General features: G+C 37.8%; 1 protein-coding gene across 3 annotated transcripts in view; it reads left to right on the top strand.

Annotated features, from left to right (window-relative positions):
• Nucleotides 1–20,964, top strand: part of LOC127632581 (SLIT-ROBO Rho GTPase-activating protein 2-like) — a 153,424-nt gene that overhangs the window by 18,199 nt on the left and 114,261 nt on the right. The gene's annotated exons all lie outside the window — the stretch shown is intronic.

Below are 20,964 nucleotides of genomic sequence, written 5' to 3'. Positions count from 1 at the left end.
ATGTCTAAACACAATGGCCTATTTCTCAGGAAAATAGGAAATTACGCTTTATGCCACTTCAGTACTATACAATACACCCACAGTTTGCGTGCATACACCCACAGATAATGCAAACACTCCCACCCACATCCACTTTTCAGTGGCACAAAAATTTTGCCTAGAATTAGCACTCTCACAAAAACTGGATTAGATGTAGCGCACAGTTGTTGCTCGTAGCTCTGCACTTCACGAAAGTAGAGCCCAAACTCTCTTATGTTATGAATTGGGCTCCAACACATTTCGGAATGCAACAATGAGTGAAATCAAGTATGCGCTGATACCACTGTAAAAAAATGGTAACCAGCAATTGTTTCTACCTGATCTAACCCATTGAATTAGTTTTGTTAGTGGATCCCTAATATATTTAGGTTGTTTCTGTGATTAATATTAAATACAAGTTTTGGCTTGATAAAACTAGTTAATTAAGATTAAGATTTTTTTAATAGTAAGCGTTAACTTGAACAGTTACTTAATCTGAAAGAATCTCATGTAATTTGCCTTTTTATTTGCATACCACCAACTGACACATTCCACCATAAATTTGTCTGCTATGCAAAACAAGAATGCAAGTTCTTCAAAAGCAAGCCTTGTCAACATAATCTCTGACTCTACCGAGCTCTCTGAGAAAAGAGTTTACCTCTCAAAATGAGGAAGCATTGAGATTTGTCTAACCAATCTTCCTCAATGAATGCTTTCTGTTCCTCCTCTCATTTAAGCCCAGGAAATGTAAGTGCAGCATAGTTCTAGCAGGAAGACTAGCAGCTGTACATCATCAAACCATTAGCTGGGTAATTTCTAGCCAATCACATGTAAGCCATTGCTTTATAAGTCTGCTCCCAATCTATCACATTGCTGTTTCAGTGTGCTAACGCGGCAACCTCCACCACCCCACCACCACCAGTTGAGTCCCGTCCTGCACAGGGGGAAGGCTCCTCTTCCCTGCCTCCTATCTCTGGCAGGATTTGACGGTTCCGAGTACAACTTTTTTGGATAATCAAATGGGGTTTACGCCAAAGAGAGACATTACTTTTCTGTTTTAAATTCATCAAATAAATGTAATCTGTAATTTCACTCAAGTCTGCGAGTCTTCCTGATAGAACTGTGACTACTGTGAGTCCACATCTCACATGGCAACAGACCTGTAGGAATGTGCAACATGAGTCAGGATCACAGTTTTTGTAGAGAGTTGGTGTCTTTTCTCTCTTTCTCTTTTCTTTCCAAATCTGTTGTGGTTCTGGGAAAACAATACGAGCATTGTATAGACCTGCAGGACCAAAGCGACCTCTATTCTTCTATTGTTCTTGTCTTCGTGGCCTGCTCACTCCTACTTTTCTCTTGAAATCCTGATATGATTTTTGTCAGTCAGGATGAAATATAACATATTGGTTCTTAGAATTTTCTTCCTCTTTCCCCACCAAAGGCAGAGTTGTAATAATTGCAAGCACATGACATGTTAACACAAAGTTGACCACACACTTTGGCATGTTGTTTTTGGATCTGTCCATATGGAATGCTTCATTGTAGAGACAGTTTTATCAGAGACCACAGGCTATATACATGTCTTGGCACTACATTACCTGTACATATTACTCAAAATACAGGCCAAATTGCACAAATTGGTTGTTTTTAACTTTTATAAGTGTACAGAGTAAGTCAGGAGCTATATAAAGCTTCATAAAGCAACTAAACCATATTTATATCCTCAACTTAAAGTCAGTAAATAAAGAATAAAGGACAGCACTTCCTCTAAATAAACCTGGTCTAAATGAAAAACAATTGAAACTGAGGTATTAAATGTCTGAGAAGTCCCTTGGGCCAGGAGAGGAAATAGATGTTTTCTTTGTGTTAAGGCCTGCTTTGTTTTCTGCCTCTATTAGGCAGGCTCTTGATTGGCTTTCTGTCCCATTTACTACTGGTTTAATCCACCTTTGTTTGAAGTAAAAGAATAGTTCATCCAACAATGTTTATAATTTACTCATCCTCATGTCCTACGAAACCTTTATGACTTTGTCTCTTCCGTGGAAAACAAAATTATTTGTAGGATTGTAGCATGTGTCTTGACAATGAAACAATTCTAGTTGCTTATATTTTTACTCTGGTCAAAATAACTGGACTCTCCCATTTCAATGCAGTTGTCACACCCAAATATTTGCAGTGTGTATGTGGCCAAATATGAATGCTTACTATATAAATGCTGAAAGAAAATCTGGCTGTATGTGAAGAATATTGGTAGAGATTTAGCTCCAGTGAATCGCCCGAATGCACAGCACATAATACAGAAATGAGGTGTAAGATATCAGCAGGATTTTTAGCATTAGCCATGAGGTAATGCATTGTACTGTTTCCAGGAGCCTTGCAGTAGGAACATGGCTTGTCTGACTGGGTCACACTTCTAATGCTTTTTAAATTAAGCAATTCATCACTGTTCTTTGTTTTTCTCCTAATATGTAGTCTCTCTTCTCCCTCCACAAACAGGCTAATGTTTGCACTGATCCGATGTTGGGTGAAAGGAGACAAGCCAAGATTATGCCTCATTTGTATTCTGATGCGTTAGCACAAATTACTTGGAGCCATTTCAGGTGTTCCGAAGAACCAAAGCATTTTTCATAATAATTTTTTTTTCTGTCCTCTCCATTTCAGTGTAGGCTTATAGAGTTGAGTGTTGTTTTTCCTCTTCATTACCTCTGTTTTGCTTTGAACTTTAAGATAATTCTACCCTCTGTGCCAAAACTGCCCACAATTACACGCGTAAACCCTTCTACCTGTGTAACTTCCCAGGCTCCCAAACAGAGCCTTAGGAAAATAAACACATTAGCTCTGGTCAACTGTCTGTGCACATACTGCAGACTGAGCCACCGAGTATAGAGATACAATAGGGTGAATGTACTAAACATTTACACCACTTTTGTACACTGTATTTAGGCCTAAGTGCAAAAACCTGAATTTTTTTCACTAACCACCCACAATCTGCTATTCCAGTGCATTTAGCACATGGTGCTAAAAATGTAGAGTTCTGGTAAAGTTGCCACAAATTTGCCACTCAATCTTTTCACATGCAAATGAGCTTGCTTATCACCACAAATGTTTGCCAGAAGCTTTTCACCGGTAGTGGTGAACCTGCAACCTTTGCCGACAATGAAGAGTTTGCCGCAAACTCATTTGCATGTGAAAATAATGATTGCCCAATTTGCTGCAAGTCTGCAGCAAGTTTGCGTCAACTCTGGATTTGAGTATTTAAGTTAGGTAATTCCTTGCATCTGAATTTGCATACTTGCAGTGGTGGTGTGATGTACTGTACAGTCCCAGGAAATTAATGTATGCCGGATCATGGTAGTCTGCTGCATCCTTCACAACCTTGCACTCAAAACTGACCTACAAGATCAGGAATAGTGCTGTGCACGTTGCATTAAAATTATTTGTATAATTCTTTTAGTGAACTGGACACTGAAAACAACGCAGACAGCAAGTGCAAATAAACAACGCTTTCAGCGGGTGCAATTCATGCTTCGTGTTTTTAGAGAACCCAGAGACCCTTGACAAGGAGCTTTTGGGGATCCTGTGAGGCAGATCTCAGCCCACCGTCTTTTACTCAAACCAGACGTAAGCTCATCCTGCACATGACTCCATAATGAGAACCAAACCTGAGCCGCTCATTCCTTTGCTTCATGCAAGGCTTGTTTTGCACAATATTCCTCCATACATAATAATAGGGTCCTGTTTTAAAGGTTGGAGGCGGTTGTCCTTTGAAGTTTCCTTACAGCCACACTGCGTGCTGTGTGTGCTGTTACATGTTTGTGCTGTGCCTGTACATCCACATCAAGGATTTGATGAATTTCCATTTCAGTTAATGTAGAAGCAGAGATGATAATTAAATTGAGTTTATAGGCAAAATCTGGCATGCGTCTAAAACTCCAAAGTGCACTTAAAGAAATGTTTATCATTTTGATTATGGCAGAATTGTTTCGCCCTGGGCCATAGTGTTTTACACACTTGCTCATCCTTTGAATCTTCTTTTGAATACAAAAATGCCATTTTCCAACAGACAGAATTATTTTCTGAATATGAATATGCATTTATAAAGATAAATTACAACCCATGCAACTACAGTACAAATGTTTATGTCCTGTTGCAGACAAGCATTGAATAATCACATAGAAAAAACAACCATTAAACCTGTGTTATTGCTCAAGAAATCCTGTTACAGTTTGATTTGCTTGTGTACTTGCATGAACCAAAAATTAGGCTGATATGCATGTGTAATTACTGACCTATTAACTTATTGGACCTTATGTAAAATATACAAAAACCCCATCCTGAACAAGTAGTCTGTAATGGAATGTATAAACATGCCAAGAGGTGTAATACTCCCAAATACTCAGACTGTGATGCAAATGCTCAGCGTCCGCATACAGCCTGTCAAATTACACTCCATTTATTAGATAGTGCGCACATTCACAGGAGGTTGGTGCATGTGCGTTACGAATGTTGACGTGCAAATCCACTGTTTTTACCTTCGTCTCCTGTTATTTACCTACGATTTACGTTGTCTTATAGTGTTTGTTCATTACAGCAATGGCTCAAATGTGAGTATTTCCGCCTAATGGTCCCAGAAATTCATGCAAATATTTCCAGACGCAAGCGCAGTCTGCTCGTTCAAAGATGTGTGGTCCGAAATATCGGGCTGTGCACGTTCAGTGCTCAAGCACTCTGCTGATGATGAGATTTGCGTTTGACCGAAGTACACTTTAGGCTTTATACTCCTTCAAAGCAGTGGAACCTTTGCAATGCAGAACCACTGCTACTGACGTTTTATATAAAATAATGTTGTCAAATGTGAGTAATCCAAACAATGTAGAAATCTGCTTTATAAGCACTAAGACATGTCAATTATTTCTGCTAATGTTTTACTGGACAGAGTAGTTCACAGTTAAGCAGTCCTTAAAAACAGCAGTCCCAGACTGCAGTTCCAATCACCAGTGTGCCAATGTGGTCAGTGATCAAATGTAAATCCATTGGCAAGTTCAGAGTCCCTACTGTTTTTCCTTTGAGACTTTAGTGAGGGGTAAAAGCCAGTGTTTTCAACCACCCTTTTTTTATTTGCTGGTTTCCATGACTTGTCTTTGCTATTTTTAGTGCCCGCTGACATCCTTCAGCCACATACACACATTTCACATCTCAACTGAGTGGCAAAAAAGGAACTAAAGCCCTCTGTGGTAACTCTGCTCAGCTGATCTCTCCAGATGGAGTGGAACAGGGGTGGTGTTTGGGCCGTGATTCATTTATGTTCCGTGCTTTTCAGTCCTGCTCCTGCCCCTGAAATTGCACATTTTAGGGGTCTCAGAAATATAATACACCCAGTTCAGGCTTGAGAAACACTTATCTACCTATACTGAAATCAAATCGGCCGAATGTTGCTCAATCGTGCTGTTCTGTACTGATCAGGACTCATTGACATGGATATGGTTTCTTTTTCCATTGTGGTGCTGTGAATTTGGGATTAGAATGAAAATAACAGACAAGTGACTAGAGGTTGACGAAGGTTTTGGAAGAAATCCGAATACCAGATACAGTTTATTGTGCAACTGAAATCCCTCAATTTGTGCATAACGCAGGACTTTTAACTATAAACAAGCCCTAAATACGCCGGGGACTCTTATTTTGAAACCTTGGTGTTACCAGATGCTCACAGAAACCGATAACGGAAGCAGAATATGCACTTTTAAATTAATTTACAGTGTATTGCAATTTAAACTCTAGAAAGTATACATTGTCATATAGTAAACATAGCTATAGCTGTAATTCATCAACAGTAGATCATAGTAGATAATGGTATATCTGGTATTCTGTCAATCTGCTCTTATTATACAAGGCTTTCATTAGAGATGCAGTAGGTGCTGATGGGGCAGGTTTCCAGAATTGCATTTGTCTTTGCATGCGCTCGCTTCAATTTAGAACACTTAATTATCCTATCAAAATAAAAAAATTGCATTAAAGGGAATATAACAATATAGATAAATTGTCAATTACAACAGCTATAGATACAGCAAATCTCCATGATGTGTCAGTTTTGTTTATATTTCTCCTCCTGAGTCTGCAGTCATACTCTTGAACCCTCTAATCCTACAGTACAGAAATCTATCTGTGAACTACCGTCGTTGATTTTTGCCAATAACTGATATTTTCAAAAGCAACTATCTGCGGCAATTAATCTGTAAAACTGATAAATCGGACAACCTCTATAAGTGACTAGTCGTGAGTTGCCACATCTCTAAAGCTGTTCCATTTGTCTTGAGGACGGTTATCAAACCATGCTGAGATAGCTGTGCAGGGAACGCTTTGTTTGGTTCAGAATGATTACAGTGTCCTAATGCAAATGCTACTAGTTTCTTCACACACAGTGCCCAGAACTGTTCGGCCTGATGATAGAAATTGACCTATTGACAGCTTCCGATAACACTTAGGAGCCAAGTACCACTTTTTAATCAAAATGGATAAAAAAACTGAGTATTCTTCACCTTTTCATCATCTGTGGCTCAGGTGGACTAATTGCAGGGTTGGCGGTTCAATTCCCGGCTCACATGACTCCACATGCCGAAGTGTCCTTGGGCAAGACACTGAAACCCAAGTGTCTCCCAATGGCAGGCTAGCGCCTTGCATGGCAGCTCTGCGTCATTGGTGTGTGAGTGTGTGTGAATGGGTGAATGAGTCACAGTGTAAAGCACTTTTAAAACCACTAAGGTTAAAAAAGCGCTATATAAGTGCAGACCATTTACCATCACCTGAAGGCATGTTGTCTTGGCATGCATGGGACAGCTTTGCTGATTAAAATAGGAGTGAGTTGTATGTAATTAAGTTAAGCATAGGAACTAATCTATTATCTTCCTCCAGGATCAATCAGTTAGTCTTTCCCTCTGATTTTCTCACTCTGAGTCTGCCACCCCCCTTTACTTTACAAAGGCCCCATTGGAGTGGGAGGCTATTGCTCAGGACATTAAGGGGGACCAGTCATTTGACCCCACCAGTAGTCCCACACAGGAATGCAAAGAGGATAGGAATCTCTATCTCTGTTTATTTCTCTGTCTCATTCTCTCGTAGTGCTACATGGTTTAGTCAAACAATAAGTATTTCTCATGAGCTCAGTGTGTAATTTATGGCATGTTAATATGTCTGCCTCAAGCACAGAGACTCTGAATCCATTCAGTGTAACATAATAATGGAAAGGAACACATAGCTCTTTTGTTTAACGTATGGATGTATAGTCATAAACATGTTTCATCTGATGCGATTAGCATGGTTTTATATTTCTTTACTGTTCGGAATTCAAATTATTTTAAGTCAAAATGTGAATTGAATAATATTATTATTATTATTATTTTTTTTTAATTGCTTTCCTCTATATGTGGAGTACAGTGATTGTATCTGGTAATGTATCTCATTTGGTAACTCTGCTTCTTTGATATATACCATAGTAGTCAGGGCCTGAAATTCGGCACGGTATTGCGGGTATAGCACGTAGCATGGGAAATTCCTGCACACTTTTTTTCCCTTTACAGTGCAGCTGCGAATTATTAAACCAATAGATACAGATGATAAAATCAATAAACTCGTATTTGTATCAAACTGCATCTCCAGAAGATGTGTGAGTAAATCCGCTCTGTCTCACAATCTCTCTAACATGCAGCTGTCAGCAGCACGTTTGAGCACATGTTGAATTAATATAAGCATGTGCAGTGAGGGAGTGCTTTGTTGGATAGTTACTGAACCTAAGATGTTACAGTTGTATAAACTTTTCTAACCCTGTTAATTCGACATGCAAATGGTGTTATACTGCATCTCCATTAGCGAGCGACGCGATGAAACTATCGCACCTGTTAATAATTAACAAAGCTATTAACATTGCAAGAGCGTGATGCTGAAGCGATCTATAGTTTTGACGCCTTTCATATCTTGGCACTCCATCATTAGTCATAATGCAGCACATTTGACAAGAATGGCAGAAATACCAAAAATGTGTGGGCCAGCTGCATGGTGAAGAGATGCACTTAAACACCTGTTCCATTCTGTATTAGAAATGAATGGGGGCTCTGAGCAAAAATGCCTCCTAAATTCAAAATATGGGGCAAAAAATGCCCCCACAAAGAGTTCTTGTTGTTTTATTAATAACAACTGATAGCCCATAGGCCTATTTCCAAATACATACATCTCGATCTTCATTGGAATTTTTGCTAAACTTGTGTTTTTTTTCATGCCTTTCGTTGTGCCGATGTTGCCGAGTCAGTGGCGGATGCTCGCACCGTAAACGTGCACAAGCCTCTCGTGCTCCATAGCAGTTTGGTGTCGTGTTCATGAGCTAAATTACATGACCGCTAGGTCCTATTGTTCAAATATACTGTCCTAGTAAGGAACACTGTCACTCACAGTGCTATAGCCTGCTTACCTGCCCATCGGTTCAACTCATTTATGCATCTCTGTTTGAAAAGCCCCCCTCACCTTCTAGAAGCGAAAAGTGCGGGAGGGATGGATGGTATATATTTAAGTTAATCAGGTCTGAGAGAATACAAAATACAATGTAACCAAATGCTAGAATGTAGTTAATAATAATATAAAAAAATTATATCTAGATAAATGGCTTGATGTGAAATAAAATATTATTAATTATTCAATAATAATCATACATTAACCACTATTAGTGTATGAATCAAATCTCAAAGTCATTTTCATTGTGAAATGTTTATTTTTGCATTATTTTATTCAGTTGGCATGAAGGAGTTGGCAAGTTTTATTAAGCTCCTCATTCCAAATCTGTCATCTCTGTCAGTACATTAGTTTTGTAGGCTATGTTAACTTAATAGCCAAAATGTTTGGAAATATGTGAATGAGGGAAAACAAAATTTGTTTCAGAACCAATGCACCTTATGCAATGTACTGATCATGCAATTTTATAATGATTGAAACATGCAATTTTTTTAAATTGGAACATAAAAGTATGACAGGGTCATTTTATAAGGTTAAAATAGAAAAAAAAAATTTAGATAATAAGGTAAAAAAAAACATGCCCATGGAAATCAAATATTGGCCCTTAATGAAAAGGTTGATTTCTGACCCTGGTTCCATATGACCTGTACAGGAATTGAGAAAAGTAGCGCCCTGTGAGATTTATGTGAGATTTATGTGACTTTTTAGTGTTACGAGTTTTATTCCCCCAAAGTGTGTAAATCTCCCACATATCAGCCGTATAAGGGGGGGGAATTCCCCCTCATTTTCAGAAATAAATTTCAGGCCCTGGTACTGAATGATTCCGGTAATAACATACAACTCCAAGGTTTTAATGTTTTAGTTGATTACCTTAATATGTGGGGTTATCCTCATTTTTAATGAGCATTTGTTTTTATTTGTTAGGTTAGTGGTTCACATTTGTATTTGTCATTTTTCAGAAATGAATTTAAAGGGCATAAAACACTGTCTGAAAATCTATGAATCATTTAATTTATATTTTGTTCCAATAAAGCAGTTCTTTTATTCAGGCTAATGAGGTGAAAATGCTGCTTAGTGCATTTTCTAAGTAGCCTACATTATATGTTTTGTGCCATTAATGAAATGCCGGAAGGAGAGAATAACCCATCTTGTGCTGACTGTAGCTTTAAAGTTCAGCTACAGTTGTAGCTTTTGAGCTCAGTGACATCAAACAGCTCTTCTAGTTGGAAGAGATTCCAGACTCCCTTTTAAGTTTTTCAGATAAATTGAACATTTTAAGAAACAAATGCTGCTTGAAAGAATATTCTTCCTCCCTAGCCAAACATTTTGAAGCAAACCTTTTTTTTTTTATCAGAGGAAATGGCAGATATCTTTCGAGAGGTTAATGTATATGGAGTCTTTATTATCTAGCAGGCTGTGTCTGTTTACAACAGCCCATCTGAAAAACCGATGAGTTGGCTATATCTTTGAACATTTGTGCATCACAGTGCTTGGGACATCAGATCTGTGATTTTGAGTGTGTGTGTTTTCATAGAGCATTTATAACTGGTGGCACAAAGCTGCCACCCCATCTCAGATTGAATAAAACACGTGTGGAATCAATAGCCTTCAAATTCACAATTCATCTCCACAGGAAGAGTTGAACTTTGCCTTTCTTCACAGTCTGTTGCTTGTCTCACAATAAATGGATGATATATCCCTGTGCACACTAAACCTTGCTGTTCACCTAGGTTCCTTGTGATGCATGTGTGTTTTTGACATTTTTGGAGACCTGGTAGCTTGAAATGACCCTGCCTGTCATTATGCCACTAGACTGATGCCGCATTACTAATCTGTCAGTCAACATGGCTTTTTTCAATGGACTCAAATATGTATAGATGGTTAAGTGTTGAGGTCCTTTGTACAATCGAGGTAGAAAAGATCATTTTAAGCATTGTTTCTATTTTCATTAGGAGAACAAGAATGGCTGAACTCCATAGTACTGTAATGAAGTGCCATCAAGTGTCATGTTTTGTTGTAGTTTTGGGACATATGCCTACCACTATTTTGGGGGGATATTTACCATAATAATACCATGCTTTTTTTGGACCCATACTATGGTATGGTATGGTATCATTTTATTCTTTGACTACATTGGTATGTAACAGAGCACCAATGTATTAACATCTGGTGTCATGTATCACTGTACTATGGTACCGCCACAACACTTTGGTAAGTGTATGGATTTTCATATTAGTTAGGGCTGGTTATTTGCAAGCACCTTATGATATGAGATTATCACAATACATATGTCACTATTTAATATATTGCAGTGCATCACAATATCATAATTGAATCACTATGAAATTGGGGCAAGCTTCATGATTTTATTGTCATATGCACGAAGTAGAGCATTACACCATACAATACAATTTGTACGTTGCAACCTCTCCATTTAACTGTATAAAATAAACAACTAATAAATGATGTTAAAAAGAACACATAGATAAAAACAAAGTGTATACAAAAATACTATAATCAAAAAAACAATTGTTAGTGACAGCATAATTGCAATGTGCATAGCAGCATATTTAAAAACACAAGGTACAATATACAAAACACTCATTGTATTAATACATGGGTTTTTTAATGGCCGATGCCAATATCCAGAGAGCAGGGTGGCCGATAGGCCGATACAATGCCGATATATCACACAATTTAATATAATAAATAACAAAAACATGAAATTGCAAAAAAAAATAGTAACTTTTATTTAGCCTCAATTTCACACAAAACTTTGTAAAAAGAATCTAAAAAAATACTAATGTATTTAAATGTTTGATAGCAGTTTCTTCTGATTTCTGTTTAGTCATCAAATTTTTATAATTTATTTGCACATTAAGAAATTGTTAATATAATAGGAAGAAGGAAATAACAGTACACACTGTAGGCCAGCAACCATGGATGGCATGTCCACGTTAGCAATCGCATTTACTCAAAAAATACAGAATCAAACCAATTGTACAATACAGTACATAGTGAATAAGGCATTTACTCATAGCACACGTGAAGTGCTTTTATCTTGAAGTTGCACCAGAGACTATTTAGCTGAGATGGGCCACTGCTATGAAAATGAATGAGAGAAATTGGAACGCTCAACCAAGAAGCTCTCGTGCCCAGCAGTCAACGGATGTAGATAGGAAGTCCCGCCTTAAGTGTAAAAGAGCCAGTCACCTTTTAGATATAGACATCGCTTCTCAATCAAATTGAGAATGCGCATAAGCTATAAGAGCTGGGAAAATGTATTTATTTTAGGTAAAGAAGCACCATTTATGATACCAGTGTTGTCAGATTTTACTGCTGATTTGAAATAGTTATTCAATATATGTATATATATATATTTCAATGTTTCATTAGCGGAAAGATCCAAAACACTTTTTTACAACAGTACAACCCTTTTAAAGAGATTTTATCTCACTCTCAGCCTTGTTGTCATTCCCTTCAAAAATAAAAGATGGTGTTACTGTGAATAAGGTCCATAGTGGCCAATTATATTTAACGCATAACTGACTTTGTTGCATGATGGTCTATTATTGTGGTAAGTAACGCAATGGCACGTGGCCCAATTATAGGGATCTGAAGTATCAATACAATATAGTGAGAAAAAGTCACAATATGTCGATATGATTGTATTGGCACAGCCTAGTTTTGGTGTAGTTTTTTCTATATGAACATTTAACGGTTGCGGTCAGCAGTAATTATCCTATTTTTCGGTATATGTAGAGGTGGTAAATTGTGAAATGTGTCTTCTCAATTGGTGAAGAAAGCTCAAGTGTGTGTGTGTGTGTGTGTGTGTGTGTGTTCACTCTCTTACTATGTGGAAGTGCATTTCTGTTATGCCCTTTAGCAGTGTGACAAGTGCATCAATAATTAAGCTGCAGATAAATGGAACACAATGTAGGCAGCAAGAGGAACTGAACATCTCATACTCTCGCCTTTATCCTCCCTGTTCTCTGACTTGAATGGTGAAATCCAATCCCAGCAATTATTAGATGAGGCTTTGCCCGTAGCTTCAATAATAAACAGTGCTGCCTGATCCACAGAGCACTGGAGATTCATAAAAATAGGTGTGCTTGGGGAGAGGAGCTCTCTTAAAAGGAGGCTGGGGAGTTATGTGCTGGAGGATAGATACGTTAGCTTACACTTTGTTTATGTTGGCCAGCCCCTGTCCTGTTGAATGCCTATATATTATTTCCATCATGCTGTCCAATCTTATTTGTTGAGCTATGAGGAGCCCTGCATTCCAGATCCTTCATCCTCCTCTTCATGAAAAACAAGCAAAAAAACAGATGGTAATATTTTATTTATCTGACACCAAAACATCAAAATTAGAGTGACAACATTAAATTGAACCCAACTTTACAATTTATAAAACATAAAATTTGAAATATCTGTTTTATATTACCATTGATAAAGATGATAAACATCTTTACATTTATCAGGACAGTGTTGTGTTACCGCAATAAAGAGACATTTTCATGTTTAATGAATGCAGATTGTAAAGGTTTACATTTTTTATAATATATTGTGTAAAAAAACTAAAACGTAAATTAATTTGAGGTAATTTTTTTTTTGTTTGTTTTGCAGTCATGCAAAATTATTTTAGTTTAGTTTCAGTTTATTCCAACCATGTAATTTTTTTATTTTTATTTCAGTTAACGAAAATGTTTGATTTTTGCCTGAGCTTGTTCTACTGAAAGAAATTAAATGAGGTGGAAAAACACCCCAGCATTTCTTTTTAATGTAAAGCGACATATTGAAAACCGCTTCTGTCACGCTACTGAAAAATGCAATTAAAGGTAAAGTGTGTTTCTGTGACATAGTGATACCTAAAGGAATGTGAAAAATAATCGGCATCACTGTTTTCAGAAAAACTCCCCCATCCTACATTGGTTGTACAAGCAGAAAGTCCCACCCCAAACTCACGCCATTGGTTGAGTCCATTTTGCTGTTTTGGCCTTGACAGGTCATTCAAACAAACAGAGCAATGCTTTGACAGTGCCATATTGTTAGATTTTTAAGTGAAATAAATCCTTAAATGGCATACTTGTAGTTGACTGCATATTAAGCTGGGATATAAGAAATAATTTTTACGAAATAACTTGTAGCTTCCTTATTTTCCGTTATGAACTCCTCAACACTGGTTTGTACAGTTAACAGTTGCTGCTTTTTGATGATTTCTGTAGCTGCCAGTGTCAGGAGGCTTCCTGTGCTTATGTTAGCATGGCACTGAATATATATGCAGTTCATCAATGCGGGCCTTTCTCTTGGAGTTCCAGACTCACTCTGTGTTCACATTGCATTGTCTAATGACGCCTGTTGGGGGTAGTCTGGCATCCCGCCATTGACCTCTGCTCTCAGCGGCCCCGAACCAGCCAGTGTTGTTACTATAGCAACAGAGGATACCCAACCAAATAGCTAGTAAAAATTTGGCATATCATGTTGCTGTAGAAAAAGAAGGAATGGCACAACAGAGCTCTTAGTGCTGTCATTGCATGTCATCACAATATTAGTCCATCTAAACTTTCTTTGCTCTGGGGGTTCACATGTTGCAGTTGCAGATTAATGTGCAGTAGACTGAATACGAATGTGATACAGAGATCATAATGCACCTGGCAGTTACCTCCCCCACCATCTTCACAAGCCTGAGCTTGAGCATTTCCTCATTTGGCAGTCTGACTCTTGGCTTGTGTGCATTTATCTAGCAACAATATGATTCGTAGTTAGATATGACCCCTTGCCATTCCCATTAAAAAAATATCATCTGTCCTTTTTTTACAAAGGGCACAAGTTAGGACATATTTAACTGGATTTTGACTCAATAGTTCCTTGCATTTGAGAGAAATACAATTTAGGGATGTAACAGTTTCAAGGTTTCACAATATACATTGCTTTTAAAATGAACTGTTATCATATCATTCAAATCTTCGAATTGACGGTATTGCATAAAGACACATTTTTCAAAATTTTTCTAAAATCCAAATCGGTTTAATTAAGACCGAATCAGCACCATTTACAGCATCATATAGACAGATCAAATAAATCTTAAAATCTTTAACATGAGCCTTCCTCATGTTACATTCGACTGTCACTCAATTTTAAAGGTGACATGCAGGTGTCACGAGCAGAGCACATCATGAGCACATCAGAAGTGCAGCATAAGTGCATCATACAGACATGTCCGAACCTGAACCTTTATTTCCATTGACAAAGTGGTTGAATATCTGCTGTCTGGGATTACTATGAGTATGTTAAAGGCCCACGAGGCACCATCAATATTGATGGTTACCCAGTTTGTAAAGTTTGTCGTGAAACATTATCGGCTCAGGAGGGAAACACCCCAATCCTTAAGTACCTTCTCTGTGAGCACCATTCCACATAATTTGATGTTGATGTATGTGTAAATAATCCTCTCAACATTCCTGATGTCCATTGTATTTTCTCTCTGTCTCATTTGGTGGCTGGACCAAACCAGACAGTTAGGCCTTGAGAGACTTCTCCTGAAGTCCTCTATAATTTCCACTGTTTTGAGCGTGTTCAGCTCAAGGTTTTGTTAATGCACCAGACAGCTATTCACCCTCCTGTCTGCATGCAAACTTGTTACCATCGCGGATGAGGCCGATGACCGTAGTGTTGTCTGCAAACTTCAGGAGCTTGACAAAGGGTCCTTTGCACTGCAGTCATTCATGTACAGGGAGAAGAGCAGAGGTGAGAGTACAGTCATTTGTGTACAGGGAGAAGAGGTGGTGGATTATGCATCCCTGAGGAGCACCAGTGCTAATAGTGAGGGTCCCGGATGTGAGTTTTCCCAGTCTCACTAGGTACTATCTGGCAGAAAGCTTGTAATCCATCAACAGATTGGGGGAGGCATGCAGAGCTTGGTCAGTTTGGTTGAGAGAAGATCAGGCATGATGATATTGAAGGCTTAGCTGAGTCCAGGATCCTTGCATAAGTCCCGGGTCTGTTAAGGTGTTGCAGGATATAATGCAGTCTCATGTTGACAGCATCATCCTCAGACATGTTTGCTCAGTAATAAAACATAAGGGGGTCTAGCAGGGTTCTTCAGGTAGGCCAAAACCAGTCTCTCAAACGACTTTGTGACCACAGACGTGAGAGTGAGAGGTCTGTAGTCATTAAGTCTTGTGATTTTTTTGGGGGGTTGTTTTGGGACCAGATTGATTGTAAAGCAGCAGGGAACTTCACATTACTCCAGTGATCTATTGCAGATCTGTGTGAAGATGGGGGCCAGTTGGTCAGGGCAGATTTTCAGACAGGCAGATGAAGCACCTTCTGGGCCTGAAGCTTTGCTAGACTTCTGTTTCATGAAGACCCGGCACACATCATCCTCACAGACCATAAGTGCAGGTTGAGGAGGCGAGGGGTTCCAGGAGTTCCTGAAGATCAGGGTGGGAGAGTGGTGCAAGACTGGGCATTTTTCTCTTCAGATTGAGGTGGTGGTGTCTTGTACTTGGTGATGCTTTTCTTCATGTACACCTTGTACATACATTACCACTTGCACATATGCCATTCTATGTTATATGTCCTATTATTTGTATGTCTATTTATACTCTATGTAATGTTCTGTGTACACCAAAAAATCCTTGTGTACGTTAGGGATGTGCTGAACAACTAATTTCACTGACGTTTAAATGAAAAGTTTTGAAGTCGACTAGTCAAAAACTAAACCAATCTTCAGAAAACAGTAAAAAAAAAATAAAAAATAATTGATATACTATATAACAGATATACTCTTTTTAAAATATGTTTTGTATTATTAATTCTATTTAAAATATGTAATATTAAAATTACATTCATTTGAGCACAGGCTCTGTAAAAAAAATATAAATGTGTAAAAATTATGATCAGTTTAATGGGGGGAAAATTTAACTGACTTGTAATTCCAGTGTTGACTAGCAGCATCAGAACCATTTAGTCGACTAGTCTCTCACATCCCTAGTGTACATGAGAATACTTGGCAATAAAGCTCATTCTGATTCTGATAAAACATTGTAGTAAATAGGGTTTACAAATGCATGGTTTTGTGTGCAGGAAATTGACATTGACAATATGCATGCAATATGCAATTGACAGTGAAACTGTGGTAGAAAATAGACACAATTGGACAAAATGGCAAAAAATAAACAAACGAATATGCAAATGAATGAATGTTTTCAGTAGGTATTGTTTAGATTTAATCACAAATGCTACAAATTACTGAGTGCATACAAATGCATACCTGAAGTGTTAACCTGGGCAATAATCATGACAAATTATTACAATTCGATTTCATAAATCATAAAATAGCAATAACAAAATATGTTATTTAGTTATAAACTTCGGACTACTATACTTTTGTTTGTTGTTATTGTTTTACCTGTTTGAGATTTTTCTTTCTTTTTTTTTTCTTCTTTTTTTTACCTTTCTGATTAAGGGAGTGTCCTGATGTTCAAGATCAAATGTTAGAGGACAAAAGTTGAAAAAATCAAAAATAAAGCTCAAGAACTGGTTATAACTTAAACATTTCTCTGTGTGTTTATCAGACATATTTCATAACCAAATATTTAACTGCTTAAGTCATTAATGCACTGCAATACCTTGACACCATAATACCGTGGTCATGTTTCTCATGTTTATCATACCGTGAATATGTCATACTGTTACACCCCTCATACATTGTATGTCTGAAGTTGCAGAGCGATTAAAATAGTACAAAGGAAAACATGCTCACAGCTTGTTTCCGCAACTGTCCCACCTCAGATGCTCTTGCAGGACTCTTTGCACTTTGCAATGCATGTGTCCTCCATAATGCTGCTCCACCCCTCCCATCTTCATAAACCACATTAAACCGAAATCTTGATATGGATGTATGTAGAGTTGATTAATTCTATAGGGACCTGATTGGTCCCAGTTTTTTAAGGTCTTTAGATGTCAAATAGTATACAGTCACATGCTAATCCTCCAAAGCAAAACTGAGTCTCAGTCAATCACTAAGAAGCTCATATAAGCAGTCTGCCTTTCAGGCGCTGTAGGTAGCAGGGTGTTATAACGTTACATTCCCTTATTAGTGTAGTGGTTATTCACAAGTAAACACATCAGCATTACCATAATTGCCATAATCACAGAAGGCTAATCTGGATTTTTGGTAGTCTAAATTGCCTTTTGCCATCATGTTCGCAATGTGGGAGAATTTAGCGCTGGTAAATCTGATTATTCAAAATGGTATTATGCATAGTTTTTTGCAGAACACAGAAACAGTAGAGAAAATGTTCCAAATGCCCCTTAGTAAACTTCTGTTATGTATGATCTGTATTGTATGGATTCATGAACCTGAAAGTAGTATCTCTGGCTCAGTTAGAGTTGATCTTTGTGCTATTGGGCTAGATTCTTCCTATTAAAAATCAGTGAGTAACATTAGAAAGTGGCCTCAGTAAACAGATGTCATTGTGACTCTCGCAGTCTTTTAAATATAATCATGCCTTGCTTGCCTCTTGCTGCAGACACGCATGGCTGTTCAGTTTTCTGTAGCACATTATAGTTTAACCTACCCCTGATTAAACCCAAAAGGGAGATTAATTTCTCCTGAAACAGCCAAAGTTCCACGCTACCAACTCTGCTTGAACTACTGCTGACAGTTTACATTTTCTTCAGATGGTTATTTCCCTGATTTTGCACTATATTTTCACGTTTAAGCAGTGATGTTGCATCACTACATGGTGCCCACCTTCTTTTGTTTCCATGTAAATTAGATATCTGCAATGTGTGTTGCTGCAACATGAAATCTGGCATCTCTTGGTACACGCCATTTCAGTATTCTAGAGCACCTGTAGTCACATTATGGTGCCATCCAGTTCATTAAACAAACAGGAGGTGTGATTTCTAGAACAATGTGTTCTGATCGCTACCTCCTGCAATGCAGATTTCTCTGCCTAGGGCTGCAGAAACTAGAACAGCACCAGGCATTCTACAGCAAACAAGAAAAATATAATCCAGGGATGATTGGAAATGCGGTGAATCGTTAAGTTTACTAAATTATTTGCAAAGGATTGCAGAACCATAAATCAGCATGCCTTTAATGCATAATTAAACAAGTACATTTTGTAATGTTGGTTCTGTGTGTGTGCGCGCGTGTGTGTGTATGCATATATATATATATATATATATATATATATAACACAGACACATCAATCAGCCACAACATTAAAACCACCTGCCTAATATTGTGTAGGTCCCCCTCGTGCCACCAAAACAGCGCCAACCTGCATCTAAGGATAGCATTCTGAGATTATATTCTTCTCACCACAAATGTACAGAGCGGTTATCTGAGTTACCGTAGACTTTGTCAGTTCAAACCAGTCTGACCATTCTCTGTTGACCTCTCTCATCGACAAGGAGTTTTTGTCTGCAGAACTGCCACTCACTGTTTGTTTTTTAGTTTTGGCACCATTCAGATTAAATTCTAGAGACTGTTGTGCGTGAAAGTCCCAGGAGATCAGCAGTTACAGAAATACTCAAACCAGCCCGTCTGGCACCAACAATGCTATGAACTATTCAGCCAATTGTGTGGCAACATTGCAGTGCATAAAATCATGCAGATACGGGTCAAGAGCTTCAGTTAATGTTCACATCAACCATCAGAATGGGGGAAAATGTGATCTCAGTGATTTGGTATGATTGTTGGTGCCAGATGGGCTGATTTCTGTAACTGCTGATCTCCTGGGACTTTCACACACAACAGTCTCTAGAATTTACTTCGAATGGTGCTAAAAACATAATACATCCAGTGAGCATGTATGTATGTATGTGTAAATATATATATATATATATATATATATATATATATATATATATATATATATATATATATATATTAGGGCTGTCAATCGATTAACATTTTTAATCGAATTAATTACATGATGTCCGATTAATTAATCACGATTAATCACATATACAAATATTTGCTGAGAAAGCCCCTCATATAAATATAATTCAATATATAATGATGAAATAATGATACATAGTTATTTTTAACTATTTAAAAATGTTATATATATATATATATATATATATATATATATATATATATATATATATATATATATAAAAATATTCAGATAATTAAAATGCATTACATTCTTGTGGTAGAAGAGTTAATCATTGATAAGACAAAAAACAGCTTTAGAATACAATGTATTGTTTACTACCATATTATTGAACATAAGCCAATCATTGGCATACAGTTCACAGCAATCCATTTCACAAGTGAATTTGTCAATCAGTTCGTGATTTATTATGAGGGCTTGTTTAAGGAACCGTAAATGAACACCTGTGTCAGACATGCTTGTGTAGCGTCTCGGGTGTGTTGCGTCATAAATATAAAATTTTTAGGTCACTGTGTCAAGTTAAATATAGTTTAATACTTAGAACACATCTTGAGATCCCTTAGTTCGGATTTGCGCTCCATCAAGTGTTTTGAACGCAAGAACTTAACGCATGTCTGTGTTGTTGCTGCTGCGCAAGGGTGTTTTTCTTCACTGTATAAACTGTGCATTACCACAAGGCTAAAGTTTTTCTTACTGCCCTCTCGAGTAAACAGGTGGTACTACAAGCTTGCATTTCTCAGGAATCTTCCATATTACGGTCTGGGGCACTTAACGTGTTATTTTTAGTCAAATTAATGGCACTGAATTAATGAGTTAAATCGACAGCCATAATATATGTATATACACTCACCTAAAGGATTATTAGGAACACCTGTTCAATTTCTCATTAATGCAATTATCTAATCAACCAATCACATGGCAGTTGCTTCCATGCATTTAGGGTTGTGGTCCTGGTCAAGACAATCTCCTGAACTCCAAACTGAATGTCAGAATGGGAAAGAAAGGTGATTTAAGCAATTTTGAGCGTGGCATGGTTGTTGGTGCCAGGCGGGCGGTCTGAGTATTTCACAATCTGCTCAGTTACTGGGATTTTCACGCACAACCATTTCTAGGGTTTACAAAGAATGGTGTGAAAAGGAAAAACATCCAGTATGCGGCAGTCCTGTGGGCGAAAATGCCTTGTTGATGCTAGAGGTCAGAGGAGAATGGGCCGACTGATTCAAGCTGATAGAAGAGCAACTTTAACTGAAATAACCACTCATTACAACCGAGGTATGCAGCAAAGCATTTGTGAAGCCACAACACGCACAACCTTGAGGCGGAAGGGCTACAACAGCAGAAGACCCCACCGGGTACCACTCATCTCCACTACAAATAGGAAAAAGAGGCTACAATTTGCAAGAGCTCACCAAAATTGGACAGTTGAAGACTGGAAAAATGTTGCCTGGTCTGATGAGTCTCGATTTCTGTTGAGACATTGAGATGGTAGAGTCAGAATTTGGCGTAAACAGAATGAGAACATGGATCCATC

The sequence above is a fragment of the Xyrauchen texanus genome, chromosome 39 (assembly GCF_025860055.1).
Source record: "Xyrauchen texanus isolate HMW12.3.18 chromosome 39, RBS_HiC_50CHRs, whole genome shotgun sequence".
Taxonomy (NCBI): Eukaryota; Metazoa; Chordata; class Actinopteri; order Cypriniformes; family Catostomidae; genus Xyrauchen; species Xyrauchen texanus.
This window is presented reverse-complemented; position numbering and strand designations above follow the sequence as displayed.